Genomic DNA, 21,404 nt, shown 5'->3' with positions numbered 1-21,404 from the left:
ACACATAGTTTGCTAATGAGTCGGTTAATGTGTTTAAGTTTCTGGAAATGTGTTGATATTGGATAAAATCAAACTGCCTTTCCAAGATTTTAACTCTTAGGAACTTGCGATAAATAGCTGGATTTCGGACAGAGTAGGTACCATGGAGCTGTAGTACCACGAGCTGTGAGTCTAGCCTGACGACTAGTTGGCGTATGCCATGGGTGATGGCATCAGAGAGGAGCTCTATCAATGCGCTATACTCAGCGATGTTATTCGTTGATTGACCAATACATACCCCCCTGAAACTCACTAACTCGCCGCTTGGGTCAAAAATGGCCCATGCTGCAGAGGATAGGTTCCTCGAACTACGACTCGCTCCGTCGGCATATCCAACCCATGGTTCCAATGGATTTGACATCTGCAATAAGTGCAAAAAGTGGATTACTTAAACCGAAACAAACGCTTTAGCGAAAACAAAAATGTAACAAAAGCATACAGGTTACTATTAGGCATAGTAACGCTTAAGGTACAACCCGTTGCGGGGTTGCGCCAGTGGAATTCCATCATAATCTACCGACTCGTAGGCTCCTTTTGCTAACACACTTTTAACAATATAAGGGCCCATCCATAAGGACTTAAATTTCCCAGCTCCCAATTTATCGGATTCTTGGTCATAAAGCAAGACCAAATCACCTTCTGAGAAGACACGGGGTTTGACATTTTTGTCGAACTGCACCTTGACTCGTTTCTTATGGGCTTCGTTGGCCAAAGCGGCATCACGACGGGTTTCATCCAATTGGATTAATTCGAAGAAACGAGCCTCTTCTTCCGAAGTTCCGGGGAGGAGATCAATTACGAGTTTAAGGGACGAAATTTCACACTGGATTGGTAGGATTGCTTCCAGGCCATACACTAGTTGGAATGGTGTGAACCCAGTGGCATTCCTTACCAACGTTCGGTAGGCCCACAAAGCCGAGTACAGGATCAAATGCCATATTCTTTTGTGAACCCCAACCATCCTTTGCAACATGCGCTTCAGGACCTTGTTGATTGCTTCAACTTGTCTGTTAGCTTGCGGATAGTACGGGGTAGAGCTGTCGTGAGACAATCCTAGTTTGGCAGTTAATTCAACCATCATGTGATTGCGAAAATGCAATCCATGATCTGTTACTATGGCCTGTGGTACGTCGAATCTGGCGACTACATGATTAAAAAATAATAGGGCTGTTGTTTCACCAGTATTATCCAATGTAGGCATCGCCTCGGCCCATTTGGTAAAATAGTCAACTGCGACTATAATATACCCATGCCCCCCCGGTCGAGGTGGGGTTACATTGCATGAAATCGATGCCCCATTTGGCGAAAGGCCCCACAGCTATTATTGGTTGTAAAGGAGCGGGGGGTCTTCTGGTTTTGCTATCAAAAATTTGACAAGCATGGCAACTTCTAACTGCGGTTATGCAATCTTTGAACATGGTTGGCCAGAAGTATCCTGCTCGTAAGATTTTTTGTGCTGTAGCGTATCCAGATTGATGCCCCCCACAGGTGCCTGAATGACATTCATTCAGGGCTTTTTCGGCCTCCTCATGGGTGAGACACCTTCTCAGAACCGTATCGACACCACGACGGTAAAGTGTATCACCGACGATCATGTAGTCTTTTTCTTGGTATCGAATGCGTTTTTGTTCTGAGTGGGAGGTGTCTGGCCGAAACTTTTGGGTTTGGAGATAAACTAGTATATCTCCATACCACTCATCACTTGCTGATATCAGAAACAAACTTTCGTCCACGATTGATTCTTGGGAAGTTTCATCATTGGACGATGATGGGAGATCGCTTAATAATTCTGCGAAAACTAAAGCTTTCTTTGATTTGGATTTCACAAATTCCAAATCAAACTCTTGAAGGATAGCTATCCATTTTGAATATTTTCCCCCAAGCAACTGTCGCGATAGTATATAAGTCATGGGGTTGCAATCTGACAATACGGTGGTCTTCCTGAAGAGGACATAATGCCGAAATCTTTGTATCGCTTGAATAGCAGCAAGTGCTAGCTTTTCAACATGAGAATATTTACTTTCTGTATCATTTAAGTTTTTACTTAAATAATATATAGGGTGTTCAATTCCATCGACTTCTTGAACTAAAACCATTGCAATGGTCGTATCTGCTGCAGCCAGATACAGGTTAAAGTCTCTTTGATAGTCCGGGGCGTACATTAATGATGCTTTTACTAGCGCATCTTTCAAAGCATCAAAGGAAGCTTGCGAAACCTGGTCCCAGATGAAAGGCACATCCTTTTTCAAGAGACGGGTATAACCTTTAGCAAGTTCTGTGTAATTTGGAATGAACCTCCTCAGAAAGTTTGCCTTCCCTTGGAGTTTCTGAATCTGAAGCAAGTTCGAAGGTGGAGGCAAATTAATGATTGCCTGCACCTTGCAAGGGTCGAGACGAATCCCATCCTTGGAGACTATAAAGCCAAGTAAACGACCAGAACCGACGCAAAACACACATTTGTGTGGATTGAGTCTTATCTTGTAGTGTCGGCAACGTAGAAATATCGCTCTTAAATGCTGTGGATGATCAGTCCGCTTTTGCGAATGAGCTGGAAGATCGTCGAGATAAGGTTGAATGATGTTCTTGATGTCATGGAAAGCATAATTCATTGCTCTCTGAAACGTCGCCCCTGCGTTCTTTAAACCAAAGGGTAATTTTCGATAAGCGAACGTGCCCCACGGACAAATAAATGCAGTCTTTGACTGGTCCTGTGGGCGGATATTTATCTGATTATACCCCGAAAATCCGTCCATAAAAGAAAAGATTTCACATCCGGCGCATTCATCAATTATCTGGTCGATGAAGGGTGTAGGGTAGTTGTCCTTTGGACAAGCTTGATTTACATCCCTATAGTCAACGCACACTCTTATTGTTCCTTGTTTTTTCATAACAGGGACAATATTCGATACCCAATCGGTCAGAGGAACCGGGTAAATGAAACCAGCATGGAGAAGTTTTTCAACTTCTGCCTCAATGGCAACGGCTTTCTTGGGGTGCACCTGCCGAAGCCGTTGTCTTACTGGTTTGACATCAGGATACATCTTAATTTCATGTTCAATGATACTCGAGTCAATGCCTGGCATTTCATCATATGACCAAGCAAAGACATCTCTAAATTCGCGGAAAAGAGCTTTATATATTTCCTGTTCTGAAGGGGAACAACATTTGCCGACATAAATATTCTCTACAACATTTGTTTTGGTCGAGATATTTATGGCTATAGTCTCTTCGATATTGGATAGGTTTCGCTCGGAATCCACCGTATTTACAGTATTTGTTAGGAATTCAAACACTGAAGGGTGATACAGGTCGCCTTGAGTATCTTCCTGAGGAAGGGAACGATGGTGGCTATCATCCCATGGTGCCCCCTCAATCAACATTGACTGCAGGATTCCTTTGTCACTTGCATGCACTCGTGACCAGGGATCCAAAGGGGTACGATATTCTCCTGACCTGTCTACCCAAATGCTTGACGAGCGTTAACTTGGGCTCGCCTCCCACGCCTGAAACATTGATTGCTACAATATTTCGATCGGGCTCGGGTGCAAAACCATTGCACGATCCATGATGACTTTGTCTTTTGAGACCTTCGTGGAAGATATCATGTTGCAGGTTGCCACAAACGGCACATTTCCTATGTATATAGGATTCGGTAGCGAGAAAGTTCCCATCATCATGGGGTCTTTCAACAGGCCTACTCCGATATCTTGGATTGAATGGTCATTCTCATGGATCATGGGAATGCTTCCCGTAACTTGTGAACCATTAAGGAGGAAGTTCTGTTGGTCGACGACCGTAATCCCTCCTTCAAACGGGAATGCGATCTTCCTAAAATAAGTCGACACGACAGCTGCCATGGCATAAATCCATGGTCTTCCCAGTAGGATGTTGTAATCAAGATTCCCATCTATGACTTCAACATCAATTTCTACTTTTTTTCCACCTAGTTCAACCTTCAAGTTACTTAGGATACCGTAAGGGGTATATGTCCTACCGTCGAATGCTTTTAGTGTTGTCGAAGATCTTGACAAGGTTGGCGACCCTAATGTTTTCCAGCAACTCATCGACATAATACATGTAGATGCCCCCTCATCAATAATTGTTCGATGAACAGTTTTGTTGAGGGCTTTCACTTGAACAAGGAAAGCTAGTTGAGCTGGTAACTGAGGGTCATACCCTTTGTGATCAAAGGATACCAGATTTGAATCCTTAGGATCAACCCCTCCTATTACCGATAACAATGCCTGCCTTTGGGATGGACAATTCTGTAGTACTTCAAGAGTCGACATAGCGAATGGCGATTGGGCCAAATCTTCTACTATGTTATAATGTTGCGCCGCTCTGGCGCGAGGATTAAAGGTTGACTTGTGCACTACACCCTTAGGCAGTTTTATTGTTAATTCTAGCATTATGGGTGGGACAACCTCTGTCGAAGTTGTTGTCGAACTACTCGGTTGATCTTTACCTTTTTCGTTTGACAGTTGCGGATTCCCGTAATCTTTGTTCCTTGTCGAGATCAAAGCATCATTTTGCTACTTAGAGATCGATAACATCAGCACTTGCGACGGGGAAGCATTTCCACTATCAACCATATTTTGACCTGGGTTGGGAAACGGATCAGTCAACACAGCTGGGTTCTTTGGACTTTTAAAGAATCTCTTGAGCTCAGCTCTGTATGGACAATCTGCTGTCTTTTGATCTTCGTCACATATCAGACAGGGCCATTTCTTTTTCCCTTTCTCAGGACGGTTTGAAGAAGTTTTTTCAGGTGACGGATCATCCTGTTGCTTCTTCTTCCCTTTGTTTTGCTTCTTCTTGCTTCCTGGTTGATTGGTTTCTTTGCCTTTATCTGCTGATATGGCATTTACTTCCGAAGCAAGAATCTCTTCATGGGCATTTTGATCTGAAGTCTTACGGGCTTTCTGAGATGAAGCCTTTTTCGATTTCGCGCTTGCAGTGTCAATCACGCCATCTCCGGCATGAGAGTCAATATTCGATTTAGGAGGTGGAGGAATTGAAAATTCAGGTCTAGGGGCGTCAGGTATTTTTTCGTAGAGCGTTCCAGACTGAGTATATACTAAGTCTAAATATTGAGCACGAGCGATGACTTGCTCCTCTGTTACGACTCCCCCCTTGACCACATCTTCCGTTATAGCCGGAAGTAGTGACTTTATAAACCATTCAGCTAATAGCTAATCAGGAACGTATGTTTTCACCATCCTACGATGGCGACGCCACTCATGTATATGATCGGATATGTGAGTAGCTGTCGTCTGTTTGAATTTGGTCAGTATCTCGGTTCCTGTTTCATACCTGATTGGTAATTGAAAATGGGTTAAGAAAGTCGTGGCTAAGGAGCTGAAATTGTCGAAAGAGGCTCTTGGCAATTCTATATACCATTTAGCTGTCGGACCTGTCAATGTCCTCTGGAAGAGGCGAAGTCTTATCGAATCATCGTTTAGAGTGTTCGACGAACACCACAGATGAAAAGTCATGACGTGATTCGAAGGGTCTTCACCTGGATTTCCATTGAATTTAGGAATGTCTGAAGGAAGTTTGTGAGGAATCGCTGGCCACCAAGGGGCATAAGCAATCAGATCGTTTGTCAACCGATGTAAATCGGGTAACTCTAGAGTTGCCACGAATGGTAGTTGTTGACTCAGGTTAGGCGAAACGTACCCAGGATACGATGGAATCGCCTGAGCAGTTGGTCTTTGCATACCAGCATAATGTAATTGATGCTGATATGATTGATACGGTTGGTGGACTACTCCACTATAAAGTGGTTGGTTTTGACCGTTTTGTATGTACGGTTGTCCACTGTTCGCAAAAATCTGTTGCTCGGTACCTTGGTACACTTGCTGGAATTGCGGTTGTTGATACTGCACCAACCATGGTTGTGACGCCATTGGTTGTTGTGCTATACTCACCACTGGACCAAGATGAGGGGTAACGGTACCCATTTTCACTTGTGTCGCCCCGCCAGTTGGCGATTGTGGTTGAGTCGTAGGGTCAAAGGGCTGTTGCATTACAACCTGAGAAAACTGAGGTTGACATGTAACAGGCATTGTTTGAACTTGCGACACGGTTACAATCGCTGGTGTCGTCGGGATGTTCGTCACAGGCACTTGTTGTTGCATAGAATACACAACTCTTGGTTGCTGGGGTAGCATAGGTATCCAACCACTTGTAGTTATTCCAGTATAACCTGAATACGGTTGTGAACTCCCGTATGGGTAACCTCCTGGAGGGGGTAATGAAAAGGCATATTTCCCCCCATACGGTGGTGGTCCGGAACTGAAAGGAATTACCAAACCTTGAGGACCGGATTGCCCAAACTGATTTCCGAAAGGATCAATTTGTTGAGTTCCAACATAAGAGTTACCGGGTATTATCCCGGGAGAACAAACAGGAACAGACCACATTGTCGTCATGGCCCCCGAAGGGGCTCCTTCCAGCTGTTGAGAGCTGGGGACAGATGGTATGCCGGCGAACATTGTCGGAGTGACTGCAGGGGGTTCTGCTGTCGCTGTGTCATTTGGTACAGTCCTAGATGTTGACGGTTGTTCAGACATTTTGAGTCTATCCAGTAGATTGCCTAGTGATTCTCCAGGAACCTCCCTGGGCGATAGGCTAGCTTCTGATGCAGAAGGAAATAGAGTGACCCCTGCTCCAAAATGGGTTGGAGTAGTTTCTTGCGGATCTTCTACAATTTCCTCTATTGCGATCAGACCAGGTGAAAGAGGAAGACCGTCAGGTCCTTAAAATATTTCTGGTGCCGAAGAAGGGGTTGTTTCGACAGCGACAGTTGTTTGAGGAGCAAGACTCTCTGAACCGATCACCGATGGAACTGATTCAGTAACACAAGTATTTGCTCTCAGACTAGGATCAGTGTTACTGTCCTTTTGGGGCTGTTGAACTTCTTCAATATGGGCAGGGTTTCCAGAAATGTTTGGAGTAACCGGAACCTCAGATGTCATTGGAACACTTGTTCTAACTTTGACAGGAGATTTGGAACCGGTTGAACGAGTTCGCTTTGCCCGGGATGTTTTCGATTCCGGAGACAAAGACGGTTGACTCGTAAGCCTCCGCGAATGACGGGTCATCGATTGACTTTCTTCCACGATTGCGGATTACTTGATCAACCAACAATACACAGGGTAAAATGTGTTTTCGAATTGAATTAATTTTAGACGCTTTTAAGACACAACTTGCTTTTTCACTTTTTAAGAGTCGAGAAAAAGCTAAAGATGACTCTAGTCTCCTTCGATGTATTAATGAGCCCGAAGTGACAAATGCTCGGATGGACTTTTTCAGTTATAGAGTTTGAAAAAGGCCAAAAGAAACTACTCTGGAGTTCTAGGCAGAGGGTGTGCCAAACCTTTCGCGAAACCACAGAATACGTTTTACGGTACGAGTGGTCGATCTTCGTGAATGTTGTGTTCACTTCATCACGATCAGTAGGGCGGCCGACACGGCTTCCTATGGATAAAGGCTTTGTTCCTATAGGGGTCTCCCAATATACGCGACGGTACGCGGGAGCACAAGTCCGTATTAGTGCTATCGTCCCTCAGGAGGAATCACCCACCTTCGTAGAGATCGACAGTCACTATGTTTAACGACGCCGGAACACGTCTCTACCTAGACCTCTACTATGTTTTGTTATGTTTCAAAGCGTTGTTATGTAAATACAGTTCGTTTTAGGTTGATCTTGCTTAGCAGTTTGCCTTTATGGATCACCACGTGATGTATGATACAACTCCTAAATGCAGTCTAAGAATGATAAGCAAGCTTTTTCAATTCTTTCAACTTATGAAAATCTTAACTACTGAGGGAAAAGAAAGACATCATCTTTTCACACAGATCATAGAGCACACACTGATGCACTTTTCCTAAATCGACATGCAAACTGTCAAAATGCACATGCACAATGCAAGTATTTCTTTTCTTCTTCCTTAATGTTGATGTATTACAAAAAGAAAGATGTTGTATAATTTCGAATTCAATTTCAAGCGAAAGCAAACAAGCTTTTGTCCAAGAATCAAAAGAACACCTTAAGATTCACACGTTTCAACACTAGAAATACTGAAATTCGAACCATATAACGAAAGAAAATGCTCAATCAGCTATGAACAGCAAACAAACTAACTCTTAGAATCACAACGACACTTTATCACAGGTCCAGATCCAAGAGGCCACAGCAAGACTAGTTCACTTTCGTTATGGGAAACTGTGAATGAAGGTAAGAAATACAACAAGAACAATCACAGTTTCTTCATACAACTGAGGCGGAATGATGGCAAAGAAAGGTAGTTTCAGATGGGTATACAGGTTGATAACAGGCTGCAAAACAATACTGAAAACTGGGCAACAGAAGGCAGGGAACCCCAGTTGCACAATGCAAGACTGGATCAGCGCAGGCTCTGCAATGTCAGTTTGACATTCAGCGCAGGTAGGCCCTTCGGGACCTGCGTTGAAACGCAGAGAGCCTTCACTGCAGTGGCGCTGGAGAGAAAAGTCTCGTCTCTCTTTGGTTCCGGGTCACAGATTGCTCAAAAATCAACTGTTTTTGGCCAAATCAGAGGCTATCAATCAAGTATACTCTAAAGGATGATTAAAGGAAGATGAACACTATCACAAAGAGCTAATAAGAGTCCTTGTGGATCAGCTCTTCAAATCATAAACATGCCCAGAACTGAGCTAGAGTAGCTGCCCTCTACTTTGCATTCGAAAGATTCAAATGCAGTTCGATTCGGTACTCCCTTTGTTTAGGAAATGAATAGCAAGAAACACAAGCTACCAACAAGATACGTCTCCCCAGCGCAGTCGCCAGTCTGTTGTAGGGAAAAGTATCCAACACGGAATGACCCTATCCCACTCTAAGGGTGATAGTTCCTTAGCAACAGTCAAAGCAAAGCTATCTAAGATTACTTCTTTACGACATGCAAAAGAGGAAAGGAAGAGATCCACTCACCGATGTCTTGCGCGAATGGTCGATCCAATCTTCTCTCTTTGCTGCTCGCTCCCAGCTCCTTGCCTTCTCACGGGCCCAGCTACACAGGATCCTGTAAACAAGACGAGAAAGGGAAACTACGAGAAGCATGCATTCATAATTGATTCAAGGATTAGCATAAATCAAATGCGCAAGTAAGACAACACATCATTGAAACACATGCGAATAGAAGAACCTCGCATGCTTTATTAATGGAAGAAAGTAAGGTTCAGGCGGTGATACAACCATAAGAGGCCCAATCCAGCATCACCTTCCCGACGGAAAGAAATCTCCTCTTCACCTCCTTCAAGCAATCACCCAATACACTCAACTGTAAACCAACAACAATTCTTTGCATAAAATTCCGGCCTCCTCATCCCATGGGATGAGATCCTTATATAGAGTTTTGGAGTGAAGATAAGTCAGCTTGATGTGTGACTGTTGTCCTCTTCAACCCCAGTTGTTCTTCAGTTCTTGAGTCCACTTGGGGATTCTACCTTCCACTCGGAGTTTTAGAACCTCTTACTCTTCACTTAGACGAATCTTTTGATCCAAGTGTCATTTTGGAAGCTTCCTGGGCACTGACACATTGAGGAAAGATTCCTCCACATGTCCAAACTCACTCAGCGCAGGTAGCCTTTGATGAAGTTGACATTCAGCGCAGGTACACCATGGAGCAGTTGACATTCAGCGCAGATGCTCAGTGGAGCAGTTGACATGATCCAAAATTGACCTGCTTTTGAGTGTTTTTCAGTGGAGAACTGATCTGAAGTGCTGTGGTTTGCTGACCTTGTTCCTCTAGGGGTAGGAACAACATGTTTAGGGACTTTGGATCCCTCAGATTATTGACATTTCATGCTTCATGCTGTAAGGCACAAAAATGTCTATAACACATATTCCAAAAATCGATATGAGAAAGTTTGATGGCAAGGACCCTGCAACATGGATATTACAGATGGAGCAATTTTTCGATCTCAATAATGTGCAAAACGCACAAAAGGTACGTATGGCAACTATATATTTGGAACCAAATCAGTTTGTATGGTATCAATGGCTTTGTTCTCGTAAACAATTTATCACTTGGGCAATTTTTATGGAAGAATTGATAGCACATTATGAGGATACAAAAAGCAACACTTCTTTTAGCCAATTGATAAGTCTCAAACAAAAGGGTTCAATAATGGAACACATTGAGGAGTTCCAAAAATTGAACATAAGGGTAAAAGATATTCCAGAGGAGCATAGGATTGATGTGTTCATAGGGTCTTTAAAGGATAATATCCAACATGATGTTTGCCTTTGGGAACCTGATTCATTAGAGAAGGCATTCAGGTTAGCAAGAAAAATGGAAAGCAAAATTATGGCAACTAGGAAGCATACCATTCACAACTATAAAGACGGAAGTGTTGTTGCCCATAGTCTTCCACAACCTACAAGGTTGACACCACAACAATTGCAAGAAAAAAGAGCAAAAGGGCTTTGTTACAATTGTGATAGAAAATACACAAAAGGTCAGAAGTGTGCTGAGAAGAAATTATTCTACATAGATTGTGAAGAGGAAGAAGAAAAGGAGCAAGAAAGGTCAAAAGAAGAGGATATACTCCAGGAACAAAGCCTAGATGAAGAACAAATAAATCAGACCATATCTTGTAATGCATTGGCGGGAATTACCACTCCTCAAACCATCAAGATAGAAGGACAAATCAAGAAGAAAAAGGTAATAGTGTTGATTTAATTAGGAAGCACCCACAATTTTATTCATTGTAGGGTAGCAAAAGAATTGAATTGCTTCCTATATCCAGCACCAGAGTATCAAGTGATGATTGCAAATGGAGGAACAATAAATTGCTCTGGAAAGTGCCATAATATCAATCTATCCATGGGAGAATATGTATTGACTAGCCCAATGCTTTCCATTCCAATGGGAGGTGATGATGTTGTACTAGGTGTCCAATGGCTACAATCCTTGGGTACAATAGCTTTTAATTTTCAAGAACTTTTCGTCAAATTTTCTACGGAAGGAAAGGAAGTTGAATTAAGGGGTATTGCAGGGAAACCAAGAAAGATAATCATCTCTAATGGCATGACAAAGCTTCTAAAAAAAGAGCAAAGAGGTGTAATTGCACAATTATGTTCGCTAGATGTTTCCACATTGGAATCACCTATTTCTCCAGATCTCCAAAAAGTCCTGGACAATCATTCCAAGGTATTTGAGACTCCCAAAGGTCTCCCACCTATGTGTGATCATGATCATGATATTCATCTGATTCCAGGAAGTGTTCCTCCAAACATCAGGCCGTACAGATATCCCTATGTCCAAAAAAGTGAAATTGAACGTATGGTTGCAGAAATGCTAGAGGTTGGTATAATTCAACCGAGTCAAAGTTCTTTCTCAGCTCCAGTAGTATTGGTGCACAAGAAGGATGGATCATGGCGCATGTGTTCGGATTATAGGGAGCTCAACAAGCTCACTATTAAAGATAAGTTCCCCATTCCTGTCATTGATGAATTACTGGATGAATTGCATGGATCAATTTACTTCACCAAGTTGGATCTTCGTTCAGGATATCATCAAATCAAAATGGAGATTGAAGACATTCCGAAAATGACATTTAGAACTCATGAGGGTCATTATGAATTTTTGGTCATGCCTTTTGGCCTTACCAATGCACCTTCAACATTTCAAGGTTTGATGAATTCAACTTTCAAACCATTCCTTAGAAAATTTGTGTTAGTATTTTTTGATGATATATTAATCTACAGGGAGTCTTGGAAGGATCATGTTGAACATGTTAACAGGGTGCTACAACTATTGGAGGAGAAATAATTATATGCAAAAAGATCCAAATGTTTCTTTGGAGTCCAAGAGGTGGAATATTTGGGTCATATTGTATCTCATGAAGGAGTTAAGGTAGACCCTAGCAAAATTAAAGCCATTAAGGAATGGAAAATCCCCACATCCATAAAGCATCTGCGAGGATTTCTTGGGTTGACAGGGTATTATCGCAAGTTTTTTAAGAATTATGGGAGAATAGCAGCACCTCTAACATCATTATTGAAGAAAGATTCATTTTCATGGACTCCAGAAGCAACAAAGGCCTTTGAACATCTTAAAGAGGCAATGTGCCAAGCACCGGTCTTAGCTACACTGGACTTCACAAAAACCTTTATTGTGGAATGTGATGCTTCAGGAAATGGAATTGGTGCTGTTCTAATGCAAGATGAAAGACCCATTGCTTTTGAAAGTCGTCCAATCAAGGGAAAGTTTTTAAGCAAAGCTATTTATGAGAAGGAAATGTTGGCAATACTCCATGCACTTAAGAAATGGCGACCTACCTAATGGGAAGACACTTCAAGGTAAAAATGGATCATGATAGCCTTAAATACTTTTTACAACAAAGATTATCCTCTGAAGAGCAACAAAAGTGGGTCACAAAGATGTTGGGTTATGACTTTGAAATCATCTACAAAAAAGGGAAGCAATATGTGGTGGCAGATGCGCTCTCAAGAAAGGATGAGGATGTGGAAGCATTGTTGTGTGCCATTTCTATTATCCAACCAGATTGGATAAACGAAGCAAGGGAGGAATGAAAGAATGACGAAGAAGTGTGGGCACTTATTCGAAAGCTACAACAAGATTCCAGTACTTCTGATACATTTAGCTGGCAAAATGATTCGTTATGGCACAAAGATCGCTTATACCTCTGTAAGAATTCCCAGCTAAAACAAAATATTCTTATGGAATTGCACACTTCTCCCTTAGGAGGGCACTCAGGATTTTTAAAAACTTACCACAGGTTTAAGAAGGAATTTTTTTGGGATGGCCTTAAATTAGATATTCAAAAGTTTGTGGTGGAATATTTGGTTTGCCAACAAAATAAAGTTGAAACAATTAAGACACCCAGTCTATTACAACCTTTATCCATTCCAAGCCAACGTTGGGAGGAGGTTTCAATGGATTTTATCACAGGTTTACCCAAGTCTGAGGGAAAGAGTGTCATCATGGTGGTAGTTGACAGACTTACCAAGTATGCACACTTTTGTGCATTATCACATCAATTTAAAGCCAGTACAGTTTCTACTGCATTTATGGAAACAATTCAAAAGCTACATGGAAACCCAAATATTATTGTAAGTGACAGAGATCCCATTTTCATTGGAAATTTTTGGACGGAATTATTTTCTTGTCTTGGTACATAGTTAGCTCATAGCTCATCTGATCATCCTCAATATGATGGGAAAACTAAGATAGTAAACAAATGTTTGGAAGGATATCTTCGTTGCTTTGTATCTGATAAACAGACACAATGGGTCAAATGGTTGCCTCTGGCTGAATGGTGGTATAACACTTCCTTCCATACAGCAACAAAAATGACCCCATTTATGGCACTTTATGGGTATCAACCACCATCCATCACATCATATTTAAGAGAAAATTCTAAGGTTCAGGTAGTGGAACATCACATTGAACATCAACAACAAGTCCTCCAACTCTTAAAGGATAACCTCGTGTTGGCACAAAATAGAATGAAACAACAGGCAGATCAACATCGCAGTGAAAGAAGTTTTGATGTAGGTGATTGTTATAGACATTTTTGTGCCTTACAGCATTGAGCATGAAATGTCCATAATCTAAGTGATCCAAAGTCCCTAAACATGTTGTTCCTACCCCTAGAGGAACAAGGCTAACAAACCACAGCAATTCACAGAAGTTCTCCACCAGAAACTGCTCAAAAACAAGTCAATTCAGGATCATTTTAGTGGCTCCACTAGCTGTCTGCGCTGAATGTCAAAGCCAACACTGGCTACCTGCGCTGAATGTCAAAGCCAACACTGGCTACCTGTGCTAAGCGAGAGTGGACATGTGGCAAGTTCATTTCTCAAGGTGTCAGAACCCAGGAAGCTTCCAAAATGACACTTGCCTCAGGGAATTCGACTGGTGATGAGTAAGAGGTTCCAAATCTCCAAGTGGAAGCAAGAACCTCCAAGTGGAATCAAGAACTGACAGAGGGAGAGGACACTAGTCAGATCTCAAGCTGACTCATCCTCTCTCCAAACATCTATATATGGATCTCTCCTCCATGAGATCTAGAGGCTGGAATTTGGTTATTGCAAAGAATTGCTGTTGGTTTGAGACTAGAACTATTGGATGATTTTCTTTGAAGGAGGTGAAGAAGAGATTCCTTTTGCTGGGAAGGTGATGCTGGATTGGGCCTCACTTGGTTGTATCTCTCCTGAACTTTATTTATTCATCAATAAAGCCATTTTAGTTTCTTCTATATGCATGTATATCAATGATGTTTTGTTGTATTTGCATATCTAGTTTATTCTAATCCTAAACTAGTTATGAATGTAAATCTATGCTTTTTGTAGTTTCCCTCTCTTGTGATCTTGCAGGAACTTGGTGTAGCTAGGCCAGTGAAGGATCAACAGCGGGAAGCAAACAGAAGAGAGTGAGATTGGATCGACAAACTAGCGGAAGACATCGGTTAGTTACATCTTTCTCCTCTATTTACATCTCGTAAAGAAGAATACTCAGATAGTTTTGTCTTGTTTGTTACTAAGGCACTATCACTCCTTAGAGTGGGATAGGGGCATTCCATATTGGATGCTTTTCCCAACAACAAATTGGCGACTCCACTGGGGACCGTATCTTGTTGGTTTATTTGTGTTTTTGCTATTCATTTCATAAACTCAAAGAGTGCCGAATCGAACTGCATTTGTCCTTTTCAAATGCAAAGTAGAGAGCAGCTACTCTAGTCCATTCACTGGGCCTGTTTATGATCTGAAAATCTGATCCACAAGTGCTCTAACAGCTCTTAGTGATAGATCTTCATCCTCCTTTGAATCATCCCTTAGATTGTACTTGGTTGATAGCTTTTATTTGGCCAAAAACTGTGAATTTAACTGCAAAACGTAACCCGGAACCTAGAAACAACTCTCGTTTCTGCTTCAGCACAGAGCCTGTGAAGAGGTTCTGCATTTCAACGTAGGTCCTGTGAAGGCTACCTGTGCTGAATGTCAAATCCTCTGTGTTAGACCTGCGCTGAACAGTTTTGCCTTGTGCAGCTGTGGTTCCCTGTTTCCTTTTGCTCAGTTTTATCCCTGTTTTTTGCAGCCTGTTATCAGTTAGTGTTCCTATCTGAAACCACCTCTCCTTGCCTCAATTCTACCTCAGTTGTATAAAGAAACTGTATTTGTTCTTTGTGTATTTCTGACATCATTTGCAGTTTCCCATTACGAAAGTAAACTAGTCTTACTGTGACCCTTAGATATAGACCTGTCATAAGTGTCGTTTTGATCTTAGGAGTGAGTTTGTTTGCTGTTCACAGTTGATTTAGCTTTTACTTTCATCGTTTGGTTTGATTTTATGCATTTCTAGTGTCGAAACAAGTAAATCATAAGGTGTCGTAATTGTCTTTTGATTTTGAAAAAGGAACTTGTTTATGTTTTCATTTGAAATCGAATTCAAAGTTATACAACATCTTTCTTTATATAAGCATCCATATTAAGAAAGAGAAAAGAAATACACGCATTTGTGCATTTGCATTTTGACAGCTTGCATGTTGATTTAGGAAAAGTGCATTACTGTGTGCTCTATGCTCTGTGAGAAAAGATGATGTCTTTCTTTTCCCCTTATAGCTAGGATTTTCATCTGTTGAAAAGATATAAAAAGCTTGCTTATCATCTTTAGACTGCATTTAGGAGTTGTATCATACATCTCGTGGTGATCCGAAAAGGCAAACTTCTAAAAAGATCAACCTAAAATAAATTGAATGAACTTAACAACGCTTTGTAACATAACGCACAACATAGAGGTCTAGGCTAGAGATGTGTTCCGGCGTCGTAAAGCCTGATATCTTACCGTCGAGTGGTTGGGTGATTCCTTCACGGTGAAGCGATAAGTATCAGTACGGATTGTGCTCCCATGTACCGTCGCGTATATATTGGGAGACCCCTATAGGAATAAAGCCTTTATCCATAGGAAGCCGTGTCGGCTGCCCTACTGATCGCAATGCACTGAACACAGCATTCAAGAAGATCGACCGCCCGTACCTTAAAAAGTATTCTGCGGTTTTGCGAAAAGTTTGGCACACCCTCTACCTAGAACTCCAGAGTAGTTCCTTTTGGCCTTTTTCACACTCTATAACAGAAAAAGTCCATCCGAGCATTTATCACTTCGGGCTCGTTAAAACATCGAAGGAGACTAGAGTCATCTTTAGCTTTTTCTCGACTCTTTAAAATTGAAAAAGCAAGTTGTGTCTAAAGCGTCGTTAAAATTTATTTTAAACGGAACAAAATCACCCTCTATTCCTGCGTTGATCTTTAGGTTGAGAAGATGGAGCCCACCAACCAAGGAATTCCCCTTGGTGGAAATCCTAGTCCCTTCTCCTCTTGGGGAGATGTTGGTGCGCCCCATATGGCCACATTGTCACTTCCAGGACTGACAATTGGCCTGCCCGTCTGGCTCTTTTCAACCAATGTCGTTCAGAACACCACTATTCCTGAACAGTCGAGTCAACAGTTAGACCAGTCTATAGCTGCCCACCAGCCTTCTACTTCCTATAACTCTTCCTCTCCTCCTTCCTCCTCGCAAGGTAGAGCTGGCAAAAGCCAAGCTCCCAAAGAGAAGAAGGAGAAGAAGAAGAGAGAGAAGAAGAAGAAGGAGCCAAAAGCGACTGGGGGCAAGCAAAAGGCATCTAACGAAAATCCACACACAACACTGACAAGGCCTAAATCGCCATGTGTCATATGTAGAGGAGACCACTTCCATAGAGATTGTCCCTGTATTCCATGGATACTGAGGGACTGGTCTCCTCGTTTGCACAATCCAGTGGCATCAACCTCTAATAGCCATGTTGAATGCATACCGTCAACTAGCGAAAGTGAAGTTCCAGGACAAAGAGGGAGAGCTAGATCTCCCTGCAGACTGTGTGAAGGCGATCACGCCATCCACCGTTGTCCCTTCTTAGACGAGGCGAAGACAGTTTTGGAAGAGCGTCCGGTTTCACCGTTATGACTTCCTCCTGGATATAAAAAACGCGTGCCAAGTCCTTCGTTAGTTGAGAATCCAGCTGGCCCACTCAAGTGGTCAGCTGAAGTGTCAGTCATTGAAAATGAACCTACTGAATCCATACCTGACGAAAGTCAAAAGGTTGAGGCCGCAGTTGACCCGGTCTTGCCTTCAGAAGATTCATCTTCGAATGATACCGTCACTGAAGAGGATAAGGATGACACCATCCAGATTCTTTTCATCAACACAGACTCCGACGAACAAGGGGGAAACCCTCCCATTCCTTTATCGCAGGAAGGAACTTCGTCAGGGTCATACCCGGCCGTATATTCGGTCCCACCACCAAGCAACCTAGTTGTGTCCTTCGACTGGAACCAACTAGGCAGACCCCGTTTGCCAGCAAGCATACCATTTCAAATTATCGTCGAAATATACAGAATGGTAATGGCTGGCACAATCATTGATGAGGGGGCATCTGTGAGTATCCTTTCCTCTATTTCTTGGAAAGTGCTTGGTTCGCCAGTGCTTTTGCCTGAAATGAGAAATCTATCAGGCTTCGATAAAGGAACCAGTCGACCTTTAGGGATCCTCCCCAATGTGCCCATAACATTGAAAGGGAAGACCGTTCAAATGAACGTGATGGTCGTTCAAGGACCCTTGGATTATAACCTAATCCTTGGACAAGACTATATATATTGCATGGGAGCCATCGTCTCCTCAATCTTTAGAGTAATGTGTTTTCCACACGAAGGAAGAATGGTTAAGCTCGTAGACCAACTTTCATTTCCGGGATCACGCATCGCAAATAGTCATATACCAACCCTAAATGGTCTGTTCACGCAAGGAATGTCTCCACCCCCAGTCCTTCTTCCCGATGAGCGCGAGTGATTCGGAAAGATGTGACTGGAACCCAGGGGGTATGCATCCTGGTCTGCTTTGGGCAGAGAAAACTTTGGGTATAAGGTAGGTTTCCGCGGGAGAATATGACTAGTCTGTACACCGTCCGTCTAGGAAGAGGGGTTATTCTAGAACAGGATTCTTTTGTCAAAGTCATGTGAGTTGGCGGGGATTGCGTCATTCACCTTTGTCTGCCTCGGTAGACATCGCCAAGGAGGTGTTCTATTTAAACTACTAACGGAACAATCTTTGGGTGGCCTGAAAGAGGTAAGCCTCTCTCGGTAAAACAATTGTTTTGGCGGAAAAGAAGTAGAGGTAACCTTGAAACTCTGTTTTATACCTGGGGGCATGTAAACCTTTTGGAGTGCAAGAAAAGAGCGGTTATTTATCTATTTTTTGGGTTAGCCGTTTCCTAACTTGCATAAAGAAAGGATGCGGAGCACAGCTTAGTGAGATGAAGCTCCATAAAAAATAGAATCTTGATGAGACACTCTTATCATATGATTGGGTTTATCGAGCAGTTTTAGCACACAGTTCATGCTCGTTAAAAAATAAACGCAAAATCCGAGCAGTTACGCGGACTTCATGCTCGTTAAAAAATAAACATAAGCAATGAGCAAGTGTTTCCACCAGCGTTTAAGCTCATTTTAAAATAAAAAATGAACCAATTTCCGGTAAATAACCAATGTGAATGTAACATTATCAGCCATTAAAGCCTTGGTCGTGTTTGCACCGTCACCTCCACTTTTCATTTGGCCGATCGTTCACCTCCATATGATTGTTTACCCATTTTGAGGAACAGCTGCGAAGAGTGATTTCACTGGCCATCCTTGTGACACTACCGTGATTGGAAAATTCCAACCTGTACCTGGAATCAGCTGCTAACCCATTTTATCACTCGTTCCTCAAAAGACGAGTCTTCTTTAAGCTCTTTTCAACTGACTCGTAAAATATGAAAAGATTGCCGAGTTTTGGCCTTCCAGCTCGTTAAAGCGACCGGAAGTGCTATCCCTCCTCTAGATTTTAATCTTTTTGGACCTGAGGGATTATTGCACAAAAAGATCGAGCGCTTGTTTAGTTCGGCTCGTTAAAACTATCGAAAATTCATCCCTTCTGTATTGTTTTATACTTTTTCGGACTTAAGGGATTAGATGACGAAAAAGGAACTTTGGAGTTATCTTTACGTACCTTTTCAGACTCACTAAAATTGAAAAGGATCGAGTTATCTTTGTCGTTAGACTCGTTAAAAGCATTAAATAGCGACAAACTTGTCTTTAGACGAGAACGAGTTTCACTATCGCTAGGCTCGTTAAAACATAGCGATGGGCTTGCCCAAAGGGCAGGTTATAGAACAAGTATATGTTATCCTCCTCAAGCTTGACAAAAATAAAGAGGTACTGGTCAGCAATGACTGGGGAAAAATCGGGAGAAACTCAAGAAAACTTTGATGGTAGCAAGTCACTTTTGAACATGACACTTTTCCTCCGTACCACAATCGGGTTGGGTTGTTTCATTCACCAGTCACGTCACCATGGTCTCGCCATACCATCCATATTTGGGGTAATGCTACCGATCCATCGCATCAGTGTCGCCATATGTTCAAGAGGAGTCGTTCAGAAAAGTCAACCGTGTCCCATCCACTTCCATACATTATCCTTCATCCGTTCATGACCGCCACCTTGAATCATATGTCACAGATCGTTTTCACCTCCATCAAAATCATTAGCTCCGTTCCGTGTCACTGATGTGGGATTCATTAAGGCCCTCCTTTGACGGATCGCTTCTTGTCGACATCAGCTCATTATCCAAGAAGTTGATCTAGGAACAACCCCTTCAGTACTTTGAAGCTTGCATGCCTCAATGGCAAGTTTCTCACTTCCGACGACAGGTATACATCAATGACCTTCGACCGAAAGATTTTGCGTGGTGTTCGACGCCAAGTCCTTTATTCACACCACGTGAATTGTACTGCAGTACCTTAAGGGTCATCATCATTATCGGTGATTCCTCTCGCGCTTGTTAACAGTTTACATTATTGACTGGTAATCAAGCGATGTCTTTCCATGTTCGACTTCAGAGAGATTCTCACATGGATCGGATTGTACTTAGAGTGAAGATCGGACGAGATTGAAGACCCCGGATCTAGTTTCATCCATCCGGGCTGCGATATATATTCAGGAAAAATAAAGACATTGACATGTACATCATTGCAGCAGATAATCATCCTATCCAAAGGATGATAATTTCATAAAAAATTATCAATCTACCATCAGACGATTGTCTGTTCTATGTACAGAAAAATGAATTTATAAAGCTGAGCATGGGAATGCCCACCTCAGCTAGATCATGAAAGTAGTATGAAAAATAATGTATTGTATTGTATCTTATTACAGGTCTCCTCCCAGCATTGGATGAACTTCGGACCCTCCTGGATAAAGCATTTCACCCGATAAACGACCTCATACTTTAGGGGGTAACTGTTATAGACATTTTTGCGCCTTACAACATTGAGCATGAAATGTCCATAATCTAAGGGATCCAAAGTCCCTAAACATGTTGTTCCTACCCCTAGAGGAACAAGGCTAACAAACCACAGCAATTCACAGAAGTTCTCCACCAGAAACTGCTCAAAAACAAGTCAATTCAAGATCATTTCAGTGGCTCCACTAGCTGTCTGCGCTGAATGTCAAAGCCAACACTGGCTACCTGCGCTGAATGTGAAAGCCAACACTGGCTACCTGCGCTGAGCGAGAGTGGACATGTGGCAAGTTCATTTCTCAAGGTGTCAGAACCCAGGAAGCTTCCTAAATGATACTTGCCTCAGGGAATTCGACTGGTGATGAGTAAGAGGTTCCAAATCTCCAAGTGGAAGCAAGAACCTCCAAGTGGAATCAAGAACTGACAGAGGGAGAGGACACTAGTCAGATCTCAAGTTGACTCATCCTCTCTCCAAACATCTATATATGTATCTCTCCTCCATGAGATCTAGAGGCTGGAATTTGGTTATTGCAAAGAATTGTTGTTGGTTTGAGACTAGAACTATTGGGTGATTTGCTTTGAAGGAGGTGAAGAAGAGATTCCTTTTGCTGGGAAGGTGATGCTGGATTGGGCCTCACTTGGTTGTATCTCTTCCTGAACTTTATTTCTTCATCAATAAAGCCATTTGAGTTTCTTCTATATGCATGTATATCAATGATGTTTTGTTGTATTTGCATATTTAGTTTATTCTAATCCTAAACTAGTTATGAATGTAAATCTATGCTTTTTGTAGTTTCCTTCTCTTGTGATCTTGCAGGAACTTGGTGTAGCTGGGCTAGTGAAGGATCAAGCAGCGGGAAGCAAACAGAAGAGAGTGAGATTGGATTGACAAACTAGCGGAAGACATCGGTTAGTTACATCTTTCTCCTCTATTTACATCTCGTAAAGAAGAATACTCAGATAATTTTGTCTTGTTTGTTGCTA

This window comes from Pinus tabuliformis, chromosome 5_2 (genome assembly GCF_031772625.1).
Source record: "Pinus tabuliformis cultivar Carrire ecotype Pingquan chromosome 5_2, CPIR1, whole genome shotgun sequence".
NCBI classification, from domain to species: domain Eukaryota; kingdom Viridiplantae; phylum Streptophyta; class Pinopsida; order Pinales; family Pinaceae; genus Pinus; species Pinus tabuliformis.
Note: the sequence above shows the minus strand (reverse complement) of the source record.